The sequence below is a fragment of the Lissotriton vulgaris genome, chromosome 11 (assembly GCF_964263255.1).
Source record: "Lissotriton vulgaris chromosome 11, aLisVul1.2, whole genome shotgun sequence".
NCBI classification, from domain to species: domain Eukaryota; kingdom Metazoa; phylum Chordata; class Amphibia; order Caudata; family Salamandridae; genus Lissotriton; species Lissotriton vulgaris.
Genome location: NC_141699.1, coordinates 781,528,054 through 781,555,717, shown reverse-complemented (window position 1 = coordinate 781,555,717; position 27,664 = coordinate 781,528,054).

Below are 27,664 nucleotides of genomic sequence, written 5' to 3'. Positions count from 1 at the left end.
TAAGAGCAGTCAGCCATTTTGACACATGTAGTGGCCATCCTTCATTACGCAATGGCTTACTATATAGTGGCTGTTGGTATCAAACATGTTGGAATCATACCACAACACAGTTACTGGTGTTGAAGGTATGATTCCATGCCCTGGGGGGGCTCCTCTGGGAAGCCCCCCTTACTCCTAGTAACAGCCTTCCAGGATCTGCCAGCAAGCTAGTGCTGCTGCCGACCCCAGACACAATGCTGTCCTCCTGCTGCTGAGCTGAGCTCGAGACGGGGAAGGCAGAACAATTGGTTTCCTGTAACAGGGAGGTGACAGGGCTTTGTGTATTGGGCTGGGGTAGGGACGATTGCCAGCGCCACCAGAATGTGTTTAAGGGCACATTTGGTGCCCTCCATACATACTCCAGTTGGAACCAGTTCTGGGAGCCCTTGTCTCCCACTCTGTATTGGAACTGTACAAAAGACATGTGAGTATCCTCCCCAATGTCCAGCTCCTACTCTTGGAGGGACCCCTGAGTCATCCTAACCCCTTTCCTAGGGTATCCAAGGTTTTCCTCTGGGGGAGTCCCTAGATTTGTCGTGGGACAAGACTCAAGCCTGAAACCACGTCACTCTTTCACCGTCTTGACACAGACTTCTCCTGGAACCGAGACTGCATCACGGAAGACTCCAGCTGCTCCTGTTCTCGCTGTTCTGCAAGTCTTTTTCATCGTCTGTGCTTTTTCAGGATCTTCAACAGACATGTGTGCATCAAGGACACCCAGAGTAATCTCCCTTGGAGCTGACCGGTCTGCTGCTCCTGACGTCCTACGGACTTTGAAAGGCTCAGCAACACACGTGGTAGTTCTGCAACTCCCTCGAGGCCTGACCTGTCTTCTCTGAAATTTTGAGGCCAGTTGCCCTCGTCTGAACCACTGGGATCGAACGCCTGTGCAATGTGTCAAATTTGCCGTTGACAAGGCTTGTTGGCTCTGCACTCCAGAGATCTGGCTTCAAGAAACTACAAAAAAGTAGGAATCCAAAGTACTGGATTCAGAGACCTAGTTTGTGTGTCATGGTCACTGCTCAGAATTTGTCAGTACAGACCAAAAGGGAAAGAAAAATTTCTTTCTAGAGTCCCCTCACTCACCGGGGTTTCCCCACGGTGACATGCTTCATCATTGGGGCCATCCCAGTTCTCTACGAAAAGGGGCGTGCTGCGACTAGCGAACTACGCAGGAGCACTTTTGTTGTGAGAGACTATGTGTGGTGTAAGGTGAGATAGTGGTGGAGTGGGTGTGAGTGAACTTAAAAATACCGTGCTAGTGGGACTCAACAAATTGTATTTAGCTCCTAGATTGGTATATTAAAATGGGGGTGACACTGCTATTTATCCTTTAGTCAGGGCTAAATCAGTGTGTGGGCAACATGTTTCAAGCTCCCCAGGCTTTTTGTCAGGACCATACAGGGACCAGCCCTGTATTTTCCACTCCTATAACTTCCTAATTAGGATGTGTAAAGTTATCTTGATGCGGTCCGGAGGGGAGCGAGTAGGTAACACGGTGCGGTTTCGCCGAGAAGGAACAATGTTTCCATGAGCTGATCCTGCCCCCACCAGAGACCATGAAGTGCTTTTAGGCACCACTAAATAAACAACGAAAAAGTACAATCGTATGTATAATACACATGTTTTAAAGATAACAGCATTAAATGTATTTTGATAACTTTACACATCCTAATTAGGAAGTTATAGGAGTGGAAAATACAGGGCTGGTCCCTGTATGGTCCTGACGAAAAGCCTGGGGAGCTTGAAACATGTTAACCACACACTGATTTAGCCCTGACTAAAGGTTAAATAGCAGTGTCACCCCATTTTAATATACCAATCTAGGAGCTAAATAAAATTTGTTGAGGCCCACTAGCATGGTATTTTTAAGTTCACTCACACCCACTCCACCACTATCTCACCTTACACCACACATAGTTTCTCACAACAAAGTGCTCCTGCGTAGTTCGCTAGTCGCAGCACGCCCCTTTTCGTAGAGAACTGGGATGGCCCCAATGATGAAGCATGTCACCGTGGGGAAACCCCGGTGAGTGAGGGGACTCTAGAAAGAAATTTTTCTTTCCCTTTTGGTCTGTACTGAAAAATTCTGAGCAGTGACCATGACACACAAACTAGGTCTCTGAATCCAGTACTTTGGATTCCTACTTTTTTGCTAAGTTGACTTGGAGGCCGACTGAGTTTTGTTTATCCTCCTTCTCCCTCTGTCCTTTTACTTTTTCAAGAAACTCCAGCCTTTAGCATATCTTCCTGCCAAGTACATAATCTTCACTGCATTCTCTGCACCGTTGAACTTCCTTCTTGGTGAGCTGCTCGAGGTCCTCTTGCGACTCCTGTGCCTTCGGCCTGTGGGTCCACCTGAGGGTCTTCTCCTGCTTCAGTGGGCTCTCCTACTTGCTTTGGGCCTGCTCTGACTCCTGCTGGTCCCAACATTGCTCTATCTTTGCTTTCCATGCCTGTTGCAGCTGCCATGGTTTGGTGGTGCTCCTGCCGGACACCGAGCCCCTGGTTCTTGACTTATGACATGGAACAACTTGTGCACGGCACCTGGTCTTTCTCAGCATCACCTGGACCTCAAAGCTGCAGGGACAAGGTCACTGTCATCCCTCCTGTATCTTCCGACATCAGTGGGCATTGCTCTTCCATGCCTTCTGGTCACCTTCAAGTGTCATAGACTCTGTCTCATTTTTAGCATATGGTTTGGTCTCCCCTGGGAGACCACTGTGTATTGTGCCTACTTACCTATTTGCAATTGAAGTATTATTGTGTATCTGTATTTATATCTCCGGGTATGGGATATACCAATGTGTTAGTGAGCGTTGTGTAATAAATAGACATGTTTTTATAGATATATTATGTGGTTCTTTATTGTTTAACCCACACTACATGATCTGGTCTGTTAAAACAAGCTGCTTAACACTCCTTCAAGATAATCCTGAAGGCTGCTCTCCACAACTACCACCTAGAGAGCTTTCTATGGTTGTCTAAGACCACTAAAATCACCATAAGGTTTGTATGGGTTAGTGTAAGGTGCTTCACTGAAATAAGTGTGGGCCATATTCTAAACCAGCCTCCTACATTCTCCCCGAAGGAAGGTACAGAAAGAGTAAGAAAATGAATGCACATAGGTGCTGCACATAGGTGGTGTTTATATGCTTGGGTGTGAAGTACCACAGAGCCATATTGTGCCACTTAGCAGCACGTAGGTGCATTGCTATTAAAATCTCTGGCTCCAGTCTGGTGCCTGGGAATATTCGAAAGGTGAGGAAACTGTAGGTAAATAGAATATCCACAAAAAAAAGTGTTCCCGAAGGTAATTAACTTATTTGTCTGGTGAATACATAATCTTCTTCCAACCTTCTCACTATCCCGTCCTTCCCTGGTGAACTAGTGCCAATTCTAATAAGATGCCTTGGTAATCAAACATGTTATGTGCCGTATTTGTCACTTCTGTTGCTATCTTGGTTCCTCTCCGGATGCGTTGATAGGGTGTAGAAAAAACATAAGTAACTGATGCACACGTAATGCCATCCTATCCAGAGACTTCGTAACACCACCTCACAGTGCTGAAGAGATATTGCTGGGGTAAAGCTTTTCTGATAAACTTCTCACTGCAGAGTCCTCACCTTAGAATATTCCCCAGGCATCACACTGGATCTGGACAATTTAAATCAGCACCACTGCGTGGTGCCAGTGGCTTTGTGTTGACCTCACTGTACAGTGGAAGTGACGCGTGCAGGCCTATATAAGCACCACCATTGAGAGCTGACATCAGTTCCTTTCTTCTCTGGCTAACAGATGCGGATCCGGAGCTACCCCTGATCTCTTTGCGACTAGTTGATTTTCACTGCAATGCAGCATTGTGATTCGTAGGCACCCAGGCTTCCCTGAGCAATCACAGCACTGCAATGCAGCATTGTGATTGGTTTTGAGCGTCCTTGTTTGACGCTTAACCAGGGAATGGGGGCCTGGGCATGTTGTCAAAGCAGGCTCTAATGCAGCCTGCATGGGGAACAGGGAAAGTGTGCATGACTGCTTTGGGTGGCACGAGAGGGCCCACCAAAGAGTCACTGTGCACTGGAGAGTGAGCAAACCACTCCTTCCCTGCCCTGCTCCAAGAGCAGAGCAGCCCGGCATGCCCGCCGCACAGGAAACATACAATGATAATAACTCAACTCAGTTATTATCATGTTATAATTGCTTTACTTTCCACAGCTCAAAAGCAGTGGGGCAATGTTCCTCCGCCATAGCGGAGGAGCTGCCACTGGCTGAAAGCCTTCTTTATACAGAGGCTGGTCCAGGTGTTCACAGACACCACCACCTCTGTGGTACTGCAATAAGCATGGCAGGGTGGGTTTGTGCACCCTGTCCCAAGAGGCTGTGCGCCTCTGGTCTTGGCTAGAATGTCAGAGTTCTCCTGGTAGTGCAGTAACTGGTGTAATCTTTGAACGCCATGATTGACAAACTCAGCTGTTGAAATTTTGTAGATAACAAATGGCAGTTACACCCAAAAGTGGTGCAGGGCCTCTTCTTTGAATGAGGCAAGCATTCATTCCATCTGTTCACTACATTCGAGAATGCACAATATCAGCAATTCTGAACGCTTGAGTTTCTAAGAAAGCTCTTTTTCTGACAAGCATTCCGTGCAGAATGAAACCTGGTACTCCTGTATGCCTTTCCACTTTACCTCTCCCGCACAGAGTTCTCAGAATCTCAGGTACAACCTAGCGCAGGTCATCCTGGTGGCTCAGTATTAGGCACAGAATATGGCATCAAAGGGGGCGCTAGGTGGCTCCAGACCCGAATGGACGCCATAGTGTAGAGCTACCACCGAGCCAGGCTTTTTATGAACCATCAACCCCATCCTGCCTGAACATAAAAGCCATTCTCCAGCATGAACATTGATGTAGTGGTGCAGTGCACTAGCGGTACAAGTTTGGCCCCGCTGCAAGACCCGAGGCACGGTCTACAGGACCGAGGAGGCGGAGCGGCTTAACAGAGCTATCGGCGCTGGGAGACTGCGGCGGCTCTCACCCCTACGCGAGGCCGGGGATTACTGGCCCAACATCCCTTGGGGCGGCTGCGGTCAGCGGCTGTCGCAGGCGTGACAGGATCCTTCCTCTCGGGCTTACCTGCCCGCACCGGCTGCCTGCGTGCCTCCTGCAAAGTACTCCCCGACCTGATCCCGCTGTGAGGAACCAGTGAGACGCGGGACGGAGGGTGAGTCACGCTGCGGGCGGCCATTAAGTGACGAGGGGATTGCGCAGGAGCGGAGGAGTGGCGGTTGTGGGATGGCGGCGGCCAGGGACGAGAAGACACGCTGTGGGCAGGCATTCTGGCCATTTCTGAGTAGGTGCCGGACTTGGAGAGCACCTTTCCCCGAGTTGCACTGTGCTATTGGATGCGGCGATTCGCCATCTTAGGTGCTGGTTGCCACGGAGACACTTTTGTGGACTTTGCTCATCTTGTGACAGCTGCTGTGGGGGATAATGTGTGACTACACTGCAACCACACACTCACTGGGGTCATTCTCAACTCCTGGACCGCAGCCCCCTCTGCCCTGTTTATACCTGGGGGGGTGCGACATCGCGCCGGAACCCCGACTGAGGCGACAAGGCTCATCTGCCATATCGGAGATCGCGCCAAGGCTTTGTGAGGAGACAAACAACAAGTGGAGAAGTACCCCCTGAAAGCGTAACAGAGAGAGGCTCTATACTTTGGGGCAGATTTATGAGGCCCTTGCGCCACGTTTACGCCGCTGTTGCGTCACGCAAGGTGGCGTAAACGTGGCGCATCCCTACGAACGATTTACAACGTGACGCATCTAGGCAGATGCGTCACGTTGTAAAGCCCTGCGCCGCTTGTGGGCGTTCCGGCGCAGGGTGGGCGTTCCGGGGCAGGTGCGCCTCGCAAAAGTGGCTGAGTGAAATCTATGAGATTTCACTCAGTCACTTTTAAGCCAATGCTGCGTCAAAAGCCTGCGCCTGCTTGAAGCAGGCGTAGGTCTTGACGCAGCATTGTTAAAATGGGGCACCCCCGAGCCTTGCTGGAGCTGCGTCGCGCTTGCGACGCAACTCCAGCAATGCGCCACATTTCCGGCACAGATGCGTCACGCATCTGTGCCGTTTTTGCACCATGGTGCGCCGCATTATAAATGAGGCGCACCATGGCTGGCGGAGCTGTGGCGCACGGTGGCGCATGTTAACTGGCGCATCCCTGATCCCATGCATCCCATGCAGTGCAGGCCCCAGCACCACTCACAGGGGGCAAGGGGTGGGAGCAGACTGCCCGACATCCAGTTCAGCTCTCCATCACTCACTGGAGGGTTGGACTGTGGTAAACACGTTCACAATACCGACTGTGCGTGGCCGGGGGAGACCACTTGATTCAATACAGATCGGCTCGTAAAGACATGGCTGTTCGACCAGTGAACCCTATTACCGTGGTCCTGCTAGTTCACACATGCGCCGAGACACCCCAGGGTATTTGTTCGCGCAATAAAAAAAAAAAAAAAAAAAATCTCAAAAAAATAAATAAATCTGCCCCTTAGAGCTTAAGGCTCATTCAAAGCACAATGTGCCCAACCTTAGCAGGACAAAGCATGTCCTTTTAGAAGACCCCTCACCCACCAACCTGGTTGGTGACATGCTTCATCATCGGGGTCCCACCCCGAAGGCCGAGTGCCAACAGGGTGTGCTTCGACACCTGATTACAGTGGAGCGGGTTTTTTTCTTTTTTATATGTGCAATGACTCTACAAAGTGATAAGTGGTTTAAAAAGGGGCCAATGCTACTCACTGCAAGAGTGTATTCCTGAGTGATTGGACCCCCATAAAAGAATGTGACACCTATGCCTAATTAGGAAGACTTCGGTGTCTTAAGACGTGTAGTGTTTAAAAATAGCGATGTGTGCTAAGTGATTTTTAAAATTAGGTCTACATGTTTCAACCTTCATATGATTGTGGGTTTTCGTCAGGACCAGAAGGAGTGACCTGGGCCGTACGTACACGCTAAGGTACGCCCTGCCCTCGGTCACGTGAAAAAAGGGTCCACAAAATTATGGACCTTTGCAAAATATCAATAGTCTTCTCCCCAGTCTGGAAGAAAAACTATGAGAGCGGTATAAGCCACTACTTGGGCGTCCGGCTTCCAAGAGCCCTGCTCACTTCACTTGTGGCTTCTGCTCATCGGACCGAAAACCTACTTGGTTCCTGTTCGGTATGCCCCGTGGAAGTCCCTGTTGGTGAGGAGACACACACTGACGCAGCTGGGGGGCAAGGAGGCCCCCTTGCAGCTAACTCGCGCTGCCCCCCTGATTGAGAGTAAGGCTCACCAGCCTATAGAGAGACCTTCTGTGTTATAGGCCTGCTCACGTTAGCTCCGGTGATTACTCTGAGGGGCAGACTGTGCCCCAGACTCGCCCCTGAGGGCTGGACATTATTGTTCTTGGTGGTTTTTGTTTAGCCCCCTCCCCCCCCCCCCGCCTCTCCTCACCCTCAGGGGGGTTGCACAGGGGCAGCGTCCAAACGACCGCCATGGGTAAAGCAGAACCGAAGCAGTCAAACCTTCCCTTCAACACAAGCAAGACACCTAGCTCTGAACCCAGAAGCCGGGATGATGACGAACCTCCCGAAGCAAGGGACCCTGGCTGGAAGGATCTGCTGATGAGCATGCAACAGAGCCTAACATCTATCGACTCTAAAATAGATACCATGTCCCTCCTTTTGGACAACGTCGTGACCAAACTGGACGGCCATGAGGAGCAACTAAAGGAGGTAGAGCAGAGAGTGTCGGATCTCGAGGATGGGGCGGGCACCAGCAGGCAACACTCGTCCCAAATGGACAAACTCCTGAAAGTCATCTCGGAGAAGAATGAGGAATTGGAAGCCTGCTCGAGGCAGAACGACATCCGCATGCTAGGCCTGGCAGAGTCGACCAACACAGGGGGACTGGAAGACTTCCTGGAGAAATTGCTGGCTGACCTCTTTGGTTGGGACTCCTTCTCTGCGCAATTGGTTATTGAGAGAGCACACCGCTCCCTGGCTGCCAGACCGCCACCTGGGTCACCGCCACGACCGATCATTATGAAATTCCTTAACTATCGCGACCGGGATAAACTGTTGAGACTGGCGCGGGCAAAGGGCGAAGTGAAATATGTAAACACCACACTTTCCTTCTACCCGGATTTTACACAAGCGGAGCAGGAGGCCAGACGGAAGTTTCTATCAGTAAAAAAACAACTCCAATCGTGCGGCATTCCGTATGCCATGCTGTACCCTGCTCGGTTGCGGATACATCATAGAGGCCGTCAACACATCTTCGTAAACACCTCAGCAAGCAGAAGACTTCCTCAGAAAAGACCGACGCTCCGCCTCCCGGGAGGCAGCGGCAAGACGCAGGTCACGATCCCATTCACCGCTATCAGATCCTTCTTGAACTCAGTAGACCAAGCACAGTCGCACACGGACATTTCAGAGACACTCTGCTAAATGGTGATGTATATTTTCTTCTTTGACTTACATCAAAGGCACGAACTGTCGCCTGGCCACTGGCCCTCGTCCCGTCAGATCGACCTCTGTAACAGGGGATTGTGGATGGGTGAAACAAGAGTGGCAAAGTGGTAACGGCGGGAGTCCCTAGCGGCCCCCTACCGAGGGCGTTCCCCCTATATTGTTCTTTCTGTCGTTCTTTGCAAATGTTAACCCTAGGTCGTATGGGAGTTTCTTGGGGGAGGGGTGTATCTTCCTGGCAAGTTGGGGTGGGCGCGGCGTGGGGCATGTTAACGATACGATGCTATGCTGTGAGTTACTGGGACTCCTTAGGAAAAGGCGGGGCGGGTACATTGGCAACTCCATGACAATAGGTGAATGTGGCATGGTGGGCGCAAGCCTTCACGCAACAACATGGAATGTGCAAGGGCTTCCCTACCCTCGGAATTGTAGGCAGGCTTTGGGCTATTTGGACAGGAAGGGAGTGGGGGTAGTCGGGGATGGGGATGGAGAGAGGGAACCGGGGCACAAGGTACAAAGTTGGTGGTGCGTGGTGGGTCAATGGTTATGGAATGGGCGGTGTGGATGATGACTAGATATTGTCTCTATAGTCGCAGGTGAACGGGGCAGGAACAACGCTAGCCTTAACATCATGACTTGGAACGTCGGGGCCTAAACGACCCTCGGAAACGGCGACAAGTCCTGGGCTACATGGATAGACACCACGTTAACATCCCCTTCCTACAGGAAACTCATCTGGCGACGGGAAGCACTCCCCGCTTTGCGACCCGCTGGGCTTCTCATGGGTGCTTTGCCTTTTACTCCTCTTATGCCAGGGGGGTGGCTATATTGACTTTGCGTGGCGTCCGTTTTGTGGAGGGTGGGAGGGAGACGGATTCGGAGGGCCGATATTGCATGTTGTGGGGATCACTGCAATCGCATGATATTGTATTTGTAAACTATTATGGGCCAAATGTCGATGATCCCCACTATCTACAACTGATAAGAGGCAAAAGTCGGACGCTGGGATGCCGATGTCTTGTGTGGGGAGGGGATTTTAATACTGTTGTTAATCCTGTTTGGGATAGGCCACATGCTATGCCTACACATTACACCACTTCCCAATGCACCTTCCAGGATATCGTGTCCACTTAGAGCCAGACACCTGGCGTTTTTGTTTACCCTACGCAGAAGGAAGGCACACACCATTCATCCGTATACAACACTTGGGCCAGTCTAGACTATGTACTACTAGCAAAGGGTATGTCTCACTGGGTAGAGGGGGCGCACCACATGGCCAAGACCTTTTCTGATCATTCTCCCCTGAAAGTCTCCCTACCTGTGGACCTAGCACCTTTCCTCTGCTGGAGACTTAACCCCCTACACCTACAAGATGCCGTCTTCAAGGGGGAATTGGAACAGGAACTGACAGAGCTTAATTAAATTAAGGCACTTGAGCGGGAGGCTGCGAGCTCTGGTAACTCCAATTCCCGGAAGGCACAAATGAGGGAGACGCTGTCGGAATATAATGAGGTGGCAGAACGGGAATGCAAATTTCGGGGTAAACAGGGGATCGCTAGGCGATACGGGGAGGGCGATAGGCCTGGATGCTCCTTAGCTGGGGCAGTTCGACCCCCCCGCTTCAGGAATTATGTTACTGAACTGCGGGACCAACAAGGTGAGGTCTGCAGGTCCCTACCAGAACAGATGGACATCCTGTTGGACTTTTATAAGACACTATACACGTCGCAGGGGCAATCCGAAATGCAATTGGAGGAATATTTTGAGGATGTGGCCAAAAAGTTTTTAGCTGTAGACCTAGAAGTAGACGAAATTAAGGAGGCCATAATGAGCATGTCCTCGAGCAAATTCCCTGGGTCGGATGGGATTCCTATTGATTTTTATAAAACCTATATTCATATTCTGGCCACTATCCTCAAGGCAGTATTTTATGAAGCGCTAGAAGAGGGCGTACTCCCAGGTACTATGCGAGAAGCGCACATACTGTCCTTGCTCAAACCCGGGAAAGCTCCAGATCTATGCAAATCTTTTGGCCCCTGTCTCTCCTTAATGCTGACACTAAGATTCTGGCCAAGGTCCTGGCCATTAGGCTGGACCTTCTCCTTGAGAGGATAGCACTGCCGGATCAAGCTGGCTTTGTTCCTAACCGGGCCACTTCCCATAACCTTCGCACGTTACTGGCGATCCTCCAAGACATAAACCCCAAGTGCGCGGCGGTGGCAGTCTTTTTGGACGCCACCAAAGCGTTCGACTCTTTGGAGTGGGGCTACCTGTTGGGGACACTGGCGTATATGGAGCTCCCGGAACAGTTTCTACGCTGGGTTAAACTCCTTTACAACGCGCCGGTGGCCAGGGTTCTGCTTAATGGGTCCCGCTCCGATCCATTTCCAATCACTAGAGGAACGAGACAGGGCTGTCCACTGTCCCCGGTCCTATTTGCTATTGCCATCGAACCCTTAGCGGCCAAGCTGCGGCAGCACCACAACCACAGGAGTTTGATCTATCCATCCCAACAAGTCCTAGTTTAGCTCTACGCGGATGACATCACCCTGCACATCCACAAACTGAGCGTCAACTTAAACCCGGTACTTCGGCAAATTACCAAATATGGAGCGACCGCCGGTGTGCAAATTAACTGGGGAAAAACGGCAGTGTTTCCAATAACTGACCATACCCCCCCCAACCCCTAGAATATTCATTGCAGTGGGAGGAGTCCGAGGTCAAGTACTTAGGGATTTATGTCTCCAGGGATAAAGAAGCACTAATGAGAATGAACTACGGACGTGCAGTAACTAAAGTAGCAGATAACATCTCATCTTGTATTAAACTTCCCCTGTCCATGGCCGGCCGTATATCGCTGATTAAAATGGTGGTAGTTCCCAAATTTTTATATTTGTTCATCAACATCCCTTATCACTCCGGGCCGCACTTCTTTGCCACTTTAAAGACGCAACTTACCCGCTTGATCTGGGGAGAGAAGCGCGCGCGGCTGAAGCTAGATACACTAACACTCCCGTACAGGTACGGCGGCTTTGATGTCCCGAACTTTGAACAGTACTATTATAGTGCACAGGCACACTACGCTGTGTATTGGTTCCGTCCCCCACCATACATGCCCCACCTAGCAGTAGAAGATGGTCATATGGCGCCGGTCCCTTCGGCTGGGTATTTGTTTGTCCCATATAAGGAAAGGGAGAGGGACCCTACCACCGTGGATTGCACGGTTAAGGCCCTACACTGGCTGGCAAAGGCGGAAGGTGTCACGCAGCTTTACTCCCCTAGACTACCATTGCAAGACTGCCCGCTTCTCCAGGTGACTACGGAGAGGATTTGTCAAAACCTGCTTACCAGACTGCAATACTCCACGTGGGGAGATCTCTTTCTTGAGGGGACGTTCCGGTCGAAGGAGCAGTTTTTCGGAGACGCTCCCCCGGCATTCATGTATTTATTCCTGTACACTAGACTCGGACAGAGCGTATGGGCAGTGGGTCCTGACTTCCCTGCGGAACCGGAGGTGTTAGTTTCCCTACACCTAATGTTACAGGAAGACACACTGAAACACGCCACGTCTGAACTGTATGCTAGAGTTCGATCTGCGACCCCCTCGCTACATCCCAGAGCCCGGACGGAATGGTACAGGGACTTGCCTACACCACTAACTGATGAGCAGTGGGAATTGGCTTGTATGCAGACACAGCGCTTCTCTGGCAGCAGTAGACTTCGCTTATTGCACTTCAAATTCCTGCACAGACTCTACCACACACCTTCCCGTTTACACAGGATAGGCCTGAGGGACGATGACAGATGCTTTCGATGCAGACAGAGCCCCGCAGATTTCTTTCACTTAGCCTGGTCCTGTCCCAAAGTGGCGGACTATTGGGGGGAGGTCTTCGCAGGACTCACTGACATGTTGGGAATCGCTATAGAACCCCTCCCTACAACAGCTCTACTGGGACTAACCGCAGACATTGTTACCTCACATGGGAAATTCCTTCTAATGGGCATCCTGCTGGCACGGCGTCGGGTGTCGTGCCGTTGGGCAGAGGTAGTGCGCCCAAATTCAAGGGGTGGTTGCATGACATGTTCACATGACAGGATAACATACACACTTATGCAGAACAACTACCATTGAAGTCCAGGCCTAAGGATATCTGGGGCCCGCTACTGGCCTATCTCAGAGAGCACCCAGCTGTAGGAGATATGGACCGACTGGAGTGGGGGCCCATGTTCAGGGGGATGCGGGGGTTGGAGGGCCGCTGGAATGGAACCAAGGCTCAGCCGCCGAGTAGTCTCAAGATGCTTCAAGGTCTCCTGTGTTGCCTATGTTATCAATACCCTGCCTACTGATTGATACCTGCACTCTATGGACGTTGCATTGCCAGAATGTAAATGTGGATAATGTTTCATTATGTATTATCCCACCCAGAACTTGACTCGCGCGATCACTATGCGTTACCGAATTGTTGGGGGTCCTTTTATTCTTGGGGGGGGAGGGAAAGGGGTGTTGCGGGTGGTGAGGGTCCGGGACTGGGGGGTATTGATGCTGCAATGTACTTCCATTCAATTTTTTGGTATGTGATGTATGTATTTTGTGACATATGAAAAAAGCATAAATAAAATGAAAAGAATATGGCATCAAAGTCTCCTGGGCATGAGTATTTGTCATCTGATCAGGCTGATCCTTTGGGAGGATCTTCTGTTGCAGAAGCAGGGTAAAGTCCTGCATCTTAAGCAGCGTTTCCTCTACCTCCAGTCTCGGAAATTGAGCAGTGTCAGTTGAGTGCTTTTGACTTTTCTCCCGAGGTAGTGGATGTAGTTCTGGCAGCCTGATACTAGGTCAGTATTCTCCTGCCGTTTGGCCTAGTTTGAGGCACGGACACTCTCAAGCATGTAGACCCACTTCATGCCAAACTTTTTGAAGTTCTGTTGTTTGTGCTATCCCTAGCCTAGCAAATTTTTACTTTAGGCACCGATAAAGGGTAACTGTTGGCTATTTTGTCCTTTTAACGTTTGCTGAAATAGCCTTCTTTGTAACAATCACCTGTTGTGTGCATTTTCTAAAAGGGTTACAACATTTGTTTCCTCCTACTATTTTTATCATGCCTTAGTGGAACTTAGTCTTCACTTTTCTTATGTGGTCTCCATTCGAGCATTTGCACAGCTGTCCTCCACATACCCTCAAGATAGTCTTTCTGGTGGCCATACCATTGGCACGAAGGGAGAGTGATATTCAGGCCCTCTCTGTTCACCCACCTTACACCACCTATCCAGTGGTCTCCTTTTGCCAAAAGTGATGAGTCTCCTGGCATTCTTTATCCTACCTCACCCCTGTTAGGACGAGGAGAGGCTACATTGGCTAGATCCAAAAAGGGCTCTCTGTATCTATTTTGATCGTACTAGAAACACTGTGTGTATGATCAGCTCTTTATTGGTTTCACAGGAGCAAAAAAAAGCAAGTTAGTGCAGAAGAGGACAATGTCTCGCTAGATTGTGCTTTCCATTAAGATCTGGTACTCATTGGCTAAGAAGAAGCCTCCAGAAGGCGTATGGGCTTTTTCCACCAGAGCCAAGGCTGTTACCACGGCATTGGCACATGGAATGCCTGTGATAGACCTTTGCTAGGCGGCAACGTGGGTCTCACTCCATACCTCCACAAAGCACTACTGTCTGGACAGCCAAGGCCTTCAAGAAGGACACTTTGCCCACTTGGTCCTGCAGGATGTTTTGGTTTGAGCCAGTTCAGACTCACCTCCTCTGAGGTATTATTTTGGTATCTACTCTAAGGTGAGGAATCTGCAGTTAGCAGTCTCTAGCAGAATGACAAGTTACTTACCTTTGCCTTCTGAGATAGAGACTCTATCTAAGCGCCGATTCCTCATCTACCCTCCCATCCTCACTTTTTCATCTAATGAGATCCCATTTTAGAAATCTACTCACAACCATTCTAATTTTGGCTCTGTGTTTGGGGAGGAGTAAAGAGAGCATCTGATGTCAGCGTGCATGGGAGGGGCCTGTGTAGGCTTGTACATGTTACTTCCGGAACTAAGCAATGTCGACGCAAAGCCATTGGTGCCATCTGCCTGTGTGCAGGGGCACTGCTTTGAATTTCCATATCTAGGCTGTCACCTGGGGAATATTTTAGAATTAGGAATATGCATTTAGAGTCGCTTCCAGAAAAGGAGTTATCAAGGTTAAGTAACTTGTTCTTCCTGAGCAGTCTGATTCCTAAAAGGGTCATTCTTAAGCTGAGAATTCTGGATTTTATTTTAAACAAACTTTATTAGGTCTAGAAATCAAGACATTTGACATTTCACAAACTTAAGTCTAGTTTCCCTCCCCCCTCTATGGTTTACAATCGCATAAGCATAGGATCTTTGGCGCATTCCGATGGCATTTTCCTGCTGTGTTCTTAAAAAATATTAAACATGTGACAAGGGGAGTAACCTCCAGTACTCAGTGGTGCCCATAAAAAAGATACATCGCTATCCCTAATAAGTCTAACCTAAATATAAGTTCCCCCCACCCTCCCTCCAGGAATGTCACGTCCAATGTTACACTGTACTTATCAATAGCCATTAGCAGGGCTTAGTTGGTGATCTCCAATACTCAAACAATACAGGCTTGTACAGGCTGCCACTCCAGGCTCACTCATCGTATATATATATCTAATGTGGTCGTATTAGTACATCTACGCGCTGTAAAGGGGCTACTCTGTTTCCAGCACTCCCGAATCAGTGTTGTCATCGCTCTCAGGGTCCGGGTCGTTCAATATTCCCACCAAGTGTTCCCACGCCCTAGCCGCCTCAAGCGCTCTTTTACTCCCCGTTCTCTTTGCTGGCTGTAGTTGAACTATTCCATCACATTCTGCCCATTTGATAAACTCTCTCTTCCACTTTGCTAAGCTCGGGCCCCACTCGCCTTCCAGTGCATCATAATTTCCCTCTTGGCCAACACCAATCCCATATCTATAAACTTGCTGGTGATCTTCATTTTAGCTGTGTGAGGGAACCAATGCAGTATACAAATCCCCAATGTCGGATCTAGCTCTCTTTCCGTCACCGCCTTCAATAGTACAATTACCTCATTCCAATAACTAGCTAGAAGCGTACACCCCCAAATCTTGTGGGGGAAGTCTGACCCTTCTCCTCTACACCTTGGGCATGCATCTGAGTCAGTGATGAAATATGTTTTGATTTTCGCCGGCTTGAGGTAGGCACGATGCAAAACATAGAAATGAAGCAAATGAAAGCGGGCGTTCCTGGTGCTTTTCCACGCTTGCTCTACCACCTCAGCCCAGGCCCTTTCCGGTATCTTGGCTCCCACACCTACTTGCCACTTTCGCTTGAGTACATCCAAAGGGGGCAACTTCTCAAGAGTTATAAGCTCGTACAGACATGTGACTGCTTAAAACGCCCCCTGCAGTCACTATATATTGACACCCTAAAGAAACCTTAGGTTCCGCTTGGCCCTCTTTCCAGTGCGCATGAATAGCCGCGGTAAGCGCTGCATGGAGCAAAAAGTCCCCCTTCTTAAATCAAATCGCCCCTGTAGAGCATAAAAGGGCAGCATAGTCCTATCTTCAAATAAATCCCCAATGGTAGTCAGCCCCCTCTCATCCCAGTCATTCATCTCCCGCCAAGAACCCCTGTGGGGAAGCGCCTCGCACATAGAGAGCGGTATATCAGGGCCAGGGTATACAGCACTTTCAAACCTGCCCTCTTGAGATTCCGCCTCCAACATTGTCTTGCTGTCTTAAGGTCCTCAGGGAGGGCACCCATCCGCTCAGGAAGGTCCAATACTATTTGAGAGAGCTGCTGCAGCTCCGGGACTCCCCCTCTCTCCTCCTCTGTGCCTCGCCGCCACTTTTTGCATCAACCACTGCAACTGTGCAGCTAAATAATAGTTTTCGATGTCAGGTACCGCTCATCCATGCTCCGACCGTGGACCCATCAGCACTTTCAGGGCAACAATCCGTCTCCCAGTACCCCATAAAAACTCTGTGATCATGGACGTAAGTTGTTTAAATGTCTGCGCTGGTATCCACATCGGCAGGGTTCGGAAATAGTACAACAGTCGGGGAAGTGCCACCATTTTAAGTAAAGACACCTGCTCAGCTACCGACAATGGCAGCGTTCCCCAAAAACCAAAACTACCTGCCAGGCCTCCCACCGCGCTAACGATGTTGTCCTCCAATATATCCAATCTGGAATTATATATTTGAACCCCCAGATAGGGGAGATACCTACATTCCTATCGCATTCCCGCTGTATCCTGTAATTCGCTTCTGTTGCCATCTGTGGGGAACAAGCAGGATTTAGCCCAATTAACTCTAAGGCCAGACATCTCTCCTACTTCATGCAGTACCGCTTTTGCTCCCAATAATTCCCTCTCCGTGTCTCCTAGGAACATAAGCAGGTCGTCCACAAATAGGGCTATATTATGAATTTGACCCTGTACCTGCAGACCCCTAAAATATCTCCCAGTCCTAACTTTCGCCACCAATGGCTCCATGGCCAATGCGAACAGAACAGGGGAAAACGGGCATCCCTGTCTTGTACCCCGAGTCACTTCGCAAGCTTCAAATATCACCCCTCCCGTCCGGAACCGTGCTGTAGAGGACTTATAAAGGAAAGCCGTCCATGCTATAAAATCTTCCCCCAATCCAAATCGGGCCATGACATGAAAGAGATAACGCCATTCCAAACTGTCAAAAGCCTATATGTACAGCAAATATCGCAGCAGTGGCTTTGGGGTAAGAGTCCGTTTCGAGTATTCGCCGCAATCTCCGAACGTTTGAGGCCGTATTCCGAGTAGGAATAAAGCCAGATTGATTGCGATGGATTATGTTTGACATGTAGGGCAACAAACAGGTGGCTAGGATACGTCTTAATATCTTATAGTCTGTGTTAAGCATGGATAGCGTACTGTATGCCGTTCTATCCCATGCTGACTTACCAGGTTTCAGGAGCAAGATAATAACTGCTTCTCTTGCGGACACAGGGAGTTGGCCCAGGTGTCTCGCCCTATTGTACAAAGTCACCAACCACAGCGCCAACTGCTCAGAGTAAGTAGCATAAAACTCGATTGGGAGCCCGCCTGTTCCCGGCATTTTGTCCCGCGCCATATGTTTAATAGCTGCCCGCACTTCTCTTAGTTCAATATCCCCGCCGAGTGCCTCAGCTTGATCATCCTCCAGCTGTGGGAGCTGGAGCTCATGCGTAAACCCCTCTAAATCGTCCCCGGTCTTGACTGTCTTGCTCCTGTATAATTCTTGATAGAAATCATAAAACAGCTAGTTTATTCCTTCCTGAGTGAAGCAGGCGTCTTCCCCGGGTGTCACGGATCTCCAATATTGGCGATCCCCTGCGCGATGGGTTGGCCAGCCAGACCAGCAAGGCTCCCGACTTATCCCCCTCGACATGAGTGCGTGTAATATATGCTGTGAGAAGTTGGCCTGGTATATGATGTCCACTATTCTAGTGGGCACCTTGCACCAGTCTAAACGACCCTTATTGATGGTAGGTAAAGTCAACCTTATTGCAAGCTATCCTAGCGGTAGCTGTGGAGAGCAGCCTTCAGGCTAAGACTTAGAGGCGAGTAAAGCAAGTTGTTTTACCAATTATAATCTCTTGAATGATCAAGTGAAAGTACACCACACAAGGTATATATCGAATATATATGTATTTAATCTAAACACAACCCCTCTGGTCTCTTTATGAGGTCAGAGGTAAAAGTACATGTGGCGGGGAACCGGAGTACCTACCCACCTCAGACCCAGAACTTGATCAGTTACTCCCTTACCTCACTCCCTGTCCCCTTCTCTGCTTACAGACTCCGTCTTACGATCAGGATGAGTGCTGTCCCTTTAAGATTCCCGGGACCCCATCTACGTCAGATGATCACGTGAGGTGGTCAGGTGATCCTTGGGCCTTCAAACAGGAAGAGGAGACGCTGCATCGGAGTTCTCTTCGGGAATCCGAATGGTGGAAGAAGGAACTGCCGGCGAGAGAGCAGGTCGTCGAGACCTTCTTCATGGAGCCAGGACCTCGGGAAACAGAATTCGGTGCTGTGGAAGAAGAGTTGTCAGGAGCCCGTCGAGCAGAAATCGCTGAGCCCAGAACTCCAAAGAAAGGAGCCGGACCCACTTCGGCAACGCTCAGGAGGCGGCCACGACCCAGGAGGCTTGTGGCTCCACAAGGTACAGGGCCGGTTAGGGGCCGTGTGGGGCAAGGGAAATAAGGAAGTGAAGGGAGGGTTAAGGGGCACACCGGAAACCTCTGCTCTGGTTGGATTAGAGCAAGGAGGACATCAAGAGCACAAATAAAACACGTGCTTACACTGGTGAAGGTTGGGTGCACTTTCCCTCACTCCCTTTTCCCTAATCACTGATTGATCCGGTGGACAACGCTCCTAAAAGGTTTATTTTTTTTTCTTCTTTCTCTTACATTTTCCTGGTGGCTGGAGCAACTGGGCGGCAAGAACAAGCCCTTCCACTCTGGAATATCCCTAAAGCCCAAAGGACATCCTTTTTTTTGTTTTTTTTGGAAACCTTTATTGTGCAATAACAGCATACAGGTACGGGCCTACAACCACCTGGCCGGCCTCGAAATCAGATTGCGGCACAAAAAACAACCATAAAACAGCTCAGCAGTACCTAGGGATTTAAAAGCAGCAAGTTTCCAAAATATCACTTATGGGAAAAGCGACCGCCGAGTACAGGAGAAGTTAGGTTAATTTTTAAATTATAAAAAAGGAGGATCAGACGCCATACAATCCGCCGCAAGCACACAGTGGGCAATGAACACAGCAGGTCATCAACGATACTAAGAGACACAATCGGAAGATCAGCTGAAAGATACGCTTATCAGGATAAAAAACATGTGTGCACAGTACATATTGGTCATTACCCACCCCATGAACATGGAGCGTCCTAACTAATGTTAGCGGTAACACTAACAACAAAACGATAGGCAACGCTACACCTAAACACCATACTGACCCAGAAGAAGGAAGAAAAAGAGAAAGTGACCAGGAAAAGAGAAGAGAAGAAATAAGGCCCATAGAAACTAAGACAAAACAAAAAACCCCGCCCCCCAACCCCCCACCCAGCACGCATGCAGAGGCTACGGCCTACCCCCCACTAGCAGTGTGCCTGTCGCCCGAAAAACCAGAGCCCGAAATTTAGGTACAGAAAAGAGAAAGGAAAAGGAAAAAAAAAATTGTATAATACCAGAGGAGGGCCATCCCAACAGGCTCCCGGTCTCCCCTTCCATGAAAGTAGTCTCCACCCTAGAAGCAACAATCAAAGCATCTATCACTTAGCACAGTAAAAATGGGGGTGAAGCATCACGTATTGCGCCATTAGGTACATCTTAAGAACTCGCCAACCCGCTTCCCCACCAGCCACACAGACTTCAAACATTAGATAGAACCGATTAGCCCTGGCCCGTTCTTATAAGTCCCCCGTGGCGTGCCTGCAGAGGAGATCCCGTCTCAGCAGACATAGGAAGACAAGATGTCCACTCGCGGCAGAAGTACAACTCGCAAGTACAATATGGACGCCACCGACCACCGACAGAGTCCCCTTCACCGAAGACCAACACTCCCAGTTTCAGTTCTGGGGACGCATTCCCCAGCAGAAGTACAGGGGCGGGGAAAGAGGAAGCAGTCACAGGAGGCAACAATAGCTGAACCAGTGTCCGAGTCTTCTGCGGCGCCACAATGGATGGAACCACTTGCAAATGCTGGGAAAGGCATTCTTCAGCACAATAGAAACGTGTGGATATTCTGTCCCAGGCACCCACACTGTCCGGAATCATCCATTCCCCTCCGCAACCGAGTAGAGTCACAGTACACTCCTCAAACGTAGGTGGGGGCAAGTCCTCGCGTACCTGGGGGCCATCCGAGCGCAGCCGCTCCAGTGCGAGCGCGATATTGTCTAGCTTCCCACCAAGCGCTCGGGAGCCATCCCTCCATTCAGTGTGGAAGTCACTCAGAGCCGCAAGAATATCACTGCGGGACAGCACAGGCTGTATTTCCCCCATCACGAAACTACTCGGTGGCTCGCACTCACCCTCACATAGCCCTTCGGTAGGCAGGGCATTGCACTCCATCTTATTCAGGCACCCATCGGGCTTTTCCAACAGGTCGGGAGAACAGAGGCAGGGCAGGGACAAGTCCGGTGTAGACAGACCACAGCTGAAACTCCGAGGGCCTCCAGAGTAGAAGCCTGAGAAGCAGTCCACGGCGGAAGCCATCCCCTCGCCGACTCAGCAACAGTATCAAATTCTAGAGCGGCCCGCAAAAACCGGGTAGGATCAAAGATAAAGCCGACAGGCTCACCTTCTGCACTCCGCAATCAGCAGTAGGTCCATCAAGCCTCCATGACGATAATGCACTCCAGCCGCATCGTGTGGCATCCAGGGCACCCTCAGTAAATACCTCTTTGAAGTTGCAGCGTCCGGGTGGGCCGACTCCGCCCAGGTCCAGCTGGCCGCCGCCGAGGACTCAGCGCCCGGCCATGTTTACCAGCGAGATCTCGGCTCAGGGTCGTCTGGGGCCACTAGTCAATTACGTAAATATCTCCGTCTGTGGGGCCGGCAGAGGTGCCGGGATCGCGCAAGCGATATCTGCGCGCTTTCACCGTCGCCCCGCTGCCATGCAATGCCAGGATCTCGGACAGGATTGTCTTGCGGGGCTCGGAAGCTCACGGAGCCGGGAGCCTACACTGCCGTCCCGATCGCCATCTTGGCTCCTCCCCCCCAAAGGACATCCTTGCTCTTTGAAGGAAGAGAGCAAAGCGAACATTGACAAAGCCTTTTTTTTGCGTTTTCCTCATATTAGTTGAAACCCCACTCATGTAACCCAAATAAAGACATACGATCATCCCATACTCTGGTCTCTCTGTCTCCTTCTCCACCACCTTACCGTGCAATACAAGGAACTTAATTAGCATACGATAAGTTGCACAGTATACGTTTTGGCCTAGGAGCCTCACAAACCATATACTAAAATAGTGGTATAAGAAGCCCATGAGATTCAGAAAGCAGGCCTACCGCTGGGGCTACCTGGAACCACCAAAGGAGGCCCACGGGGGACGCATGCAGTGTCTAAACACAGCTGCGGATCACCATTGACTTTCTAAAGAGAAACGAACAAGTTACAATTTTAAAGATTAAGGGCACCTAGAGGTGAACTACGATGGAACCCTTTTAGACTTAGACACTTTGAGAGTCAATACCCACGGGAGCACCAGAGTGCTCGAGTTACCTCACCCACGGAAGCCGGGTGCATAGGTGTCTTTTGATGTTGGGTTTCGTCGTCGATTCCAATGGAGATCTGTGAAGGAAGGCTGCAGGCGACCAGAGGAAAGTATCCGGGTGGATCCGAGATGTGAAGAACCTGAAAGCAGAGGGGACAGAGTCTGGGTAACTAGCCAGTGACCAGGATGGCGAGGAGAAGATGCCAGCCGATGTCGGTGATTTCAGGTGAAAGAGGTGAAGTTTGACTCTTCAGCCACGAGTACCAGGAAGCGTCGACGACGACCAGGAGCTGGATTCGAGCTGTCCCGCAAAGGATGTTGAGTGCTGCAGCATCCAGATTGGATCCAATAAACCTTGGCAACAGCAACCCACGCAAGATGTCGAGATTGGCTTCGGTTCAGACGAGTAAGGTCTAAGGGACTCCTCCTTTGGAGAAGAGTGAGAGCACATCTGGAGCAACCAGGAAAGCTCAAGAAATCAAATATGGCCTTTCGTGGGGGCTCGCTAGCCAACGGACTAGGAATCACGAAGGGGCCTCGAGTGGAAATTCACAAAGCGGGCCCACGGGACACTCGTGGAGTGTAGGCCTCTGAGCTTCGATGCAAAACGTGCTCGGGGCAGGGGCTTCATATACCCCAATGCACAACTTCGGGAAGTAGGTGCAGTTGCAAAAATGCAGGATGTCTAGGAAATCCGGTCCCACGTCTCTTGTGTCCGCTTTAGGTCTCAGCTTTGCTAGGAGCGTAGGTCAGAGATGTATGGAAGTCCGCGTCCTGTGTCCCAGATTCTTTGGGATCCGGCGGGAGCCTCGAAAATGCAGACCGGCAAAGATGCTTTTGTTGCCTGTTTGAACAGGGTGGTCGCTCCTTGACCACAAGGGAGATTTCTTCCGTCTTTCAGTCGATATGGAATGTCGAAGGTCCAAGATATATGTTGCAGAGTTTCATCCAGGGTAATCTAAAGTCCTAGGGACTGGGCTCCTATTCTTATAGTAAGTTTAGGGGTTGGACTAACTCTAGGGTCTCACCTATGGGAGGACCTGGGGAGGGGGTGGTTACACCCCTTCCCCTTTGTCCAGTTTCGCCCCAGCAACCGGTTTGAACTGGTAAATGCATGGAACACCTTGTGTGCCCCAGTCATATGTGTCTATCTATATATATATATATATATAGATATAGGTATACTGTATTTAAGTAAGGGGTTATTACACCACCTTACCCATGCTGCAATTGCAGACCTGTGGTTGTCAGTTCGGAAGGCTAACCAGGGGTGGCACAATACATGCTGCAGCCCCTGGTAGGCCTCTGGTTCACCTATGCCCTGGGTACCTAAGGTATCATATACAGGGTTCACAAGGGTGACCCAGTAACCAATCTGGTGTGTACCTAAGGTACATGGTATCAATTTAGAGAGAGAACATCTAGGCTGCGGTCCTCATTAGCAGGGCCACAGCCATACTAAAGTCGAAAAACCAGTGAAACACAGCAAAAAGTGGGGGTAACCATAGGAAGCAGACCCTACTCTCCTACATATGACTTGTGATCAAAGCATCTTAGGCGCTCCACCTGCCCTGCCACTGCCTCTCTTGCCTCTTCCAAGTCCCGCTGTCTATCGGGTCTTTCAGGGCAAATTTTCTTGACATCATGCAAGCGTTTTTCAGCCTCTTCTACCTCCTCCAAGAGCACTCTACGCACTCCCACTCAGCTATGCAGCGCCCTCGAAGCACCGCCTTAAAAGCGTCCCATTCCACTATCGGTGTGGAGGCAGTCCCCTCGTTATCTCTGAAATATTGGGTGATGGACGTACCCACTGCGTCCCTAAACACTTGGTCCTCCAATGCCTCTGGGAGGAGCTGACAGGTAGGTATTCAGGCCCGGGTTCGCGTCCAGTGCATCTGGAGGAATACAGGATTATGATCAGACAGCATTCTGGCAAGATATTCACTACATTACATGCCAGCATGTACGTCAGGAGTACACAACAATGCGTCCAGGCGCACGTGAAGGTCGTGCAACGCCAAAAAATAGAAATAATCCCGGTCATCTAGATGTTGGGTCGTCCAGGTATCCACCGGGCCCCATCGGACCTCCCAATTACGCCTGGCTTCCGCAACCTTATGAGTGGGAGCATTAGGGAGCGGGGGGAGGGAGCGGTCCAAAGCCACATCAGTTATACAAATAAAATCCCATCCCAGTAACACCGACCCGGTAAGATAAGGTGCCAACTTCGTGGACAGCTGGGCAAAAGAGGCTGGCTGCTCCATGTTGGGAGCATATATACTACCCAGAGCAATGTCACACCCATCTAGTTTTCGAAGGACCACTACAATTCTGCCCTCTGGATCAATAAGCTTTTCCCTGCATTGGAAAGGCACCCATGCTCTTACCCAAACCAACACTACCCGGGTAAAGGCAGATAGGTTGTTTAGTACAATTGACCCCACCAGCGCCGTTGCAATGCTGCCCCCTCCTGTGCCTGCAAATGAGTTTCCTGTAACAACGCAATGTGAACTCCCCTCCACACTAAATACTCATGAAGCTTTTGTCGATGCCACATAGAGTGCATGCCACGCACATTCCAGGATAAACACTTCAGATCATTGGTAGAATCCATCCCAACTGCGCCTGGAAAGCAACCCTGTGATCTAGGTTAGGGACATGCCTGGCCCTATTAACCCCTAATACTAAGAAACAACCCTAACTCCCCCTCTTCAGGACCACTACTAACAAGCTAGTACCCACCCAAACCATGAAACAACACAATCAAATAACCTCTGACGAATTCTGAGGTGCTGGGGATTGTAACTGGCTCAAGAAAACCCCAAATAATGCACATCAGCCTCAAATTGTCTTAGCCAGTCCGGGCTTTCCACCATTTCCTCGCCAGCAGTACCAGTTTGCAGGTTTCTAGCTCGCCACAGTCCTGCAGCCATCTTCTTCAGGCTATGTTATCCGCCGTCTGCGGTGTCTGTTCCTCGCCATTTAAAGATGAGTCGGAGTCCTGCCCGACAGAGCCATCAGGGGTATTGCCCTTCTGTTCATCTGATGTAGGAGCTCGGACTTGCGCTAGGTCTACCACTACCTGCAGCACCGCTGCCCGCTCACAAGTCGTCTGTGTAAGTGTGGACTTTTTCTGGGTCCTATTGCGGATGTGCCGACGCTGTTGCGCAGGTCTATTGGGCCCTCGGTCTTGCACCTCTCCCAAGGCCCCATCTCTCGCCATTTCCTTCTTATAGTTCTCCAGCCAGTCCTAAACTACTTGGGGAGAATCAACATAGTGAGTATTCCCATTCAGAATAATACGCAACCGGGCTGGTAATATCAGGGAGTACTGGAGGCCCTCCACTCGCAAATCCTTCTTGACCGCTATGTAAGAGGCGCCTCCTTTGCACCTCCAACGTATAGTCCGGAAACAGCGTGACTTCGGCATTGTCCACTGTAAAGGGGCCATCTGCTCTTGCCTTTTGTAATATTAAATCCCTGTCTCTGAAATGAAGCAGGTGGGATCCCAGCAGTCTTCGGGCCTCCCTGGGGCCAGTGGTAGGGCCGGCACTCTGTTGGCCCTCTCAAGTGTATAACAGGCTGTGAGTCCTTCCGGAGTGACTACATTTCTGAACCATGTTTACAGGAATGACATCATATCGCCCCATTCTGATCCTTCCAGCAGCCCCATGACCCTTACATTGTTCCTCCAATTGCGTCCTTCTGCATCTTTAGCTCTGCGTTCTATGTCGATACCCTGCCCGTTAAGGCCTGCACTTGCTGCGCCACTGCTTTGTGCGCTGGCGCTATTTCCGCGATGTCGAGTTCAGCTTTCTTGCCCCTCTCAGAGAGTTTCTTGTGCTCGTCCTGCAATAGGCCAAACCCCACTGCAACCATGCTAATGTGCCGATGAAGGGTCACCTTTGTGTCTACTATGGCAGCCAGGATCTGCTGCAACTGCCTCTTCACTGGGTCATACGAGGCACTTCTCGCCGGCCCTTGCGTTTCTTCCTCCTGGTCCTGGGGCACCCCAGTCTGGTGGCCCCTAGGTTTGCCCATAGTTGCAAGGACTCCTCCTGCTCTTGCCGTCATGCTCCTTGCACTTCCCTGGGTCTCTGCAGGGTCCGTGTTGGCTCTACCCTCTACACAATGGGGGTTCCCGTAAAGTCTCTTGTGGCAGGGGTTCAGGCGTGTTATTCTCGGCACTGAAGTAGGGGCTATAGAACAGATCTCCAAGCACCCCGCAATAACAGTCCGCCAGCCAGAGGACTCTTTTCCTCACGTTATATCTTCGCCGCCGCCCCTGGGGCACATGCAGTTCCCCGTCTGTGCCTCCCAGCAGGGGACCCAGCGTCTCCCAAGTGCTCAGTATTCACTCAGTCGACTAGTAGGCCACCCCATGGGCAAATTCATACAGTCGCCGCAGGGGCCCTCTCCGGGATGCAGTACAGCGCGCCAGACGTACGTAGGCCCCTGAATGATCGCGGGGCTCGCCCAGACCCGGGGCCCTTGCAAGGAGTCGAGCGACTGCTCCTAGGCCTTCTCTGTGTGCTGCAGCAGCCCCTCACTCCCAGTGGGCCCACCAGCACCCAGCCTCTTCGTCTCTAAAGTCTCCCAGGAGGGATTTTTATTCAGCGGAGGAGGGTTTACTGCTGAGTCCAGTCCGCAGGTCGCTGCTGCTGCTCGGGGTCGGAGGTTTCAGCCCAGACCTCGGACTTCCCTGCCCCGTGTACTTTCGGCAGCTCCAGCGCCTCTTCCAGGAATCCAGGAAGCTCCCACACCTGTGAAAGTCACTTGTCGCTGTTCAGCACGTATCACTTTCTCTGCCGACAGCAACCTGCTCCGCGTTCTCCCCCAGGCGGCAAGAAGTCTTCCACGTTTCGTCAGGGGGAACGAGTCAGACCGCAGCCGCCCGCCGCACTTCAACAATCCCTCACTCTGCCATACCACCGGCTGCCACCATTAAATTACAGCGCTGGTCCGAGAGCACCCGCAGTGCCTTCGGTTCTCTAGATCCGGTGCTCAGAGCCCCGCTGTCGCCACCTCATTCGGCATCGTCATCTCCGCCGCCATTTTGTGAGCTCCCAGCGTCTCAGAACTACCTCTCAGCCTCCGCTGAATCTCGGTCAGGTAACTCTCTCCGCTCCTTCCAAACCTCTCTGCTAGCTCACAACCCCCCTCAAAGGGCTCCGGTGGCTCGAAATTCAGCCCTGGACGGCTGTAAGATCAGGATAAACGCGAGGCTGATGCGGTTCTCTCTGCTCACGCGTCCGCCATCGCTGTTGGCCAAGCCACGCCCCCTTAAGCTGAGCATTCTGATGGATCTCTAACTGCAGATTCCTCCGTTTTAGAAAATTCCCCAGGTTCCAGACGCATTCAGGATGTGTTCCATAGCAGAGCTTCCATATGCCGCTAGGTGGTGCTGTGTGATACCACATTGGCTTTGTTCAACCCTGGAAGTGATGGATCAAAGCCGCATATAGGCGCCACTCCTGAGCACCAACATAGGATCCATTCATTCCATGACTTTGAGAGCAGATCCTAAGCTCTGATACCATTTGTTTGTCAGTATTGAAGACTTTTCAAATATAAATCCAGTTTGCAAAGAAACATTCCCCACATAAAACTACAGGGTTCAAACCATGGTAAGACTGACTGTTGTATCCTGGCTTTGCTGTTATTCATGCAATCTCTTGCTCTGCGAGTGGAATGTTTTTGATAATGTGTTCCAGAATGTTGGGAGCCGGAGATGTCAGTTGAGAAGGGCTGAGCAGCATGCAGGGTGCTCTTGGTGGGGTTTTGTATTGGACTTAACTAGATGACCTGTACCTAACTACAAATAAACATCTGAAGATCCTCTACACGTCTGGACT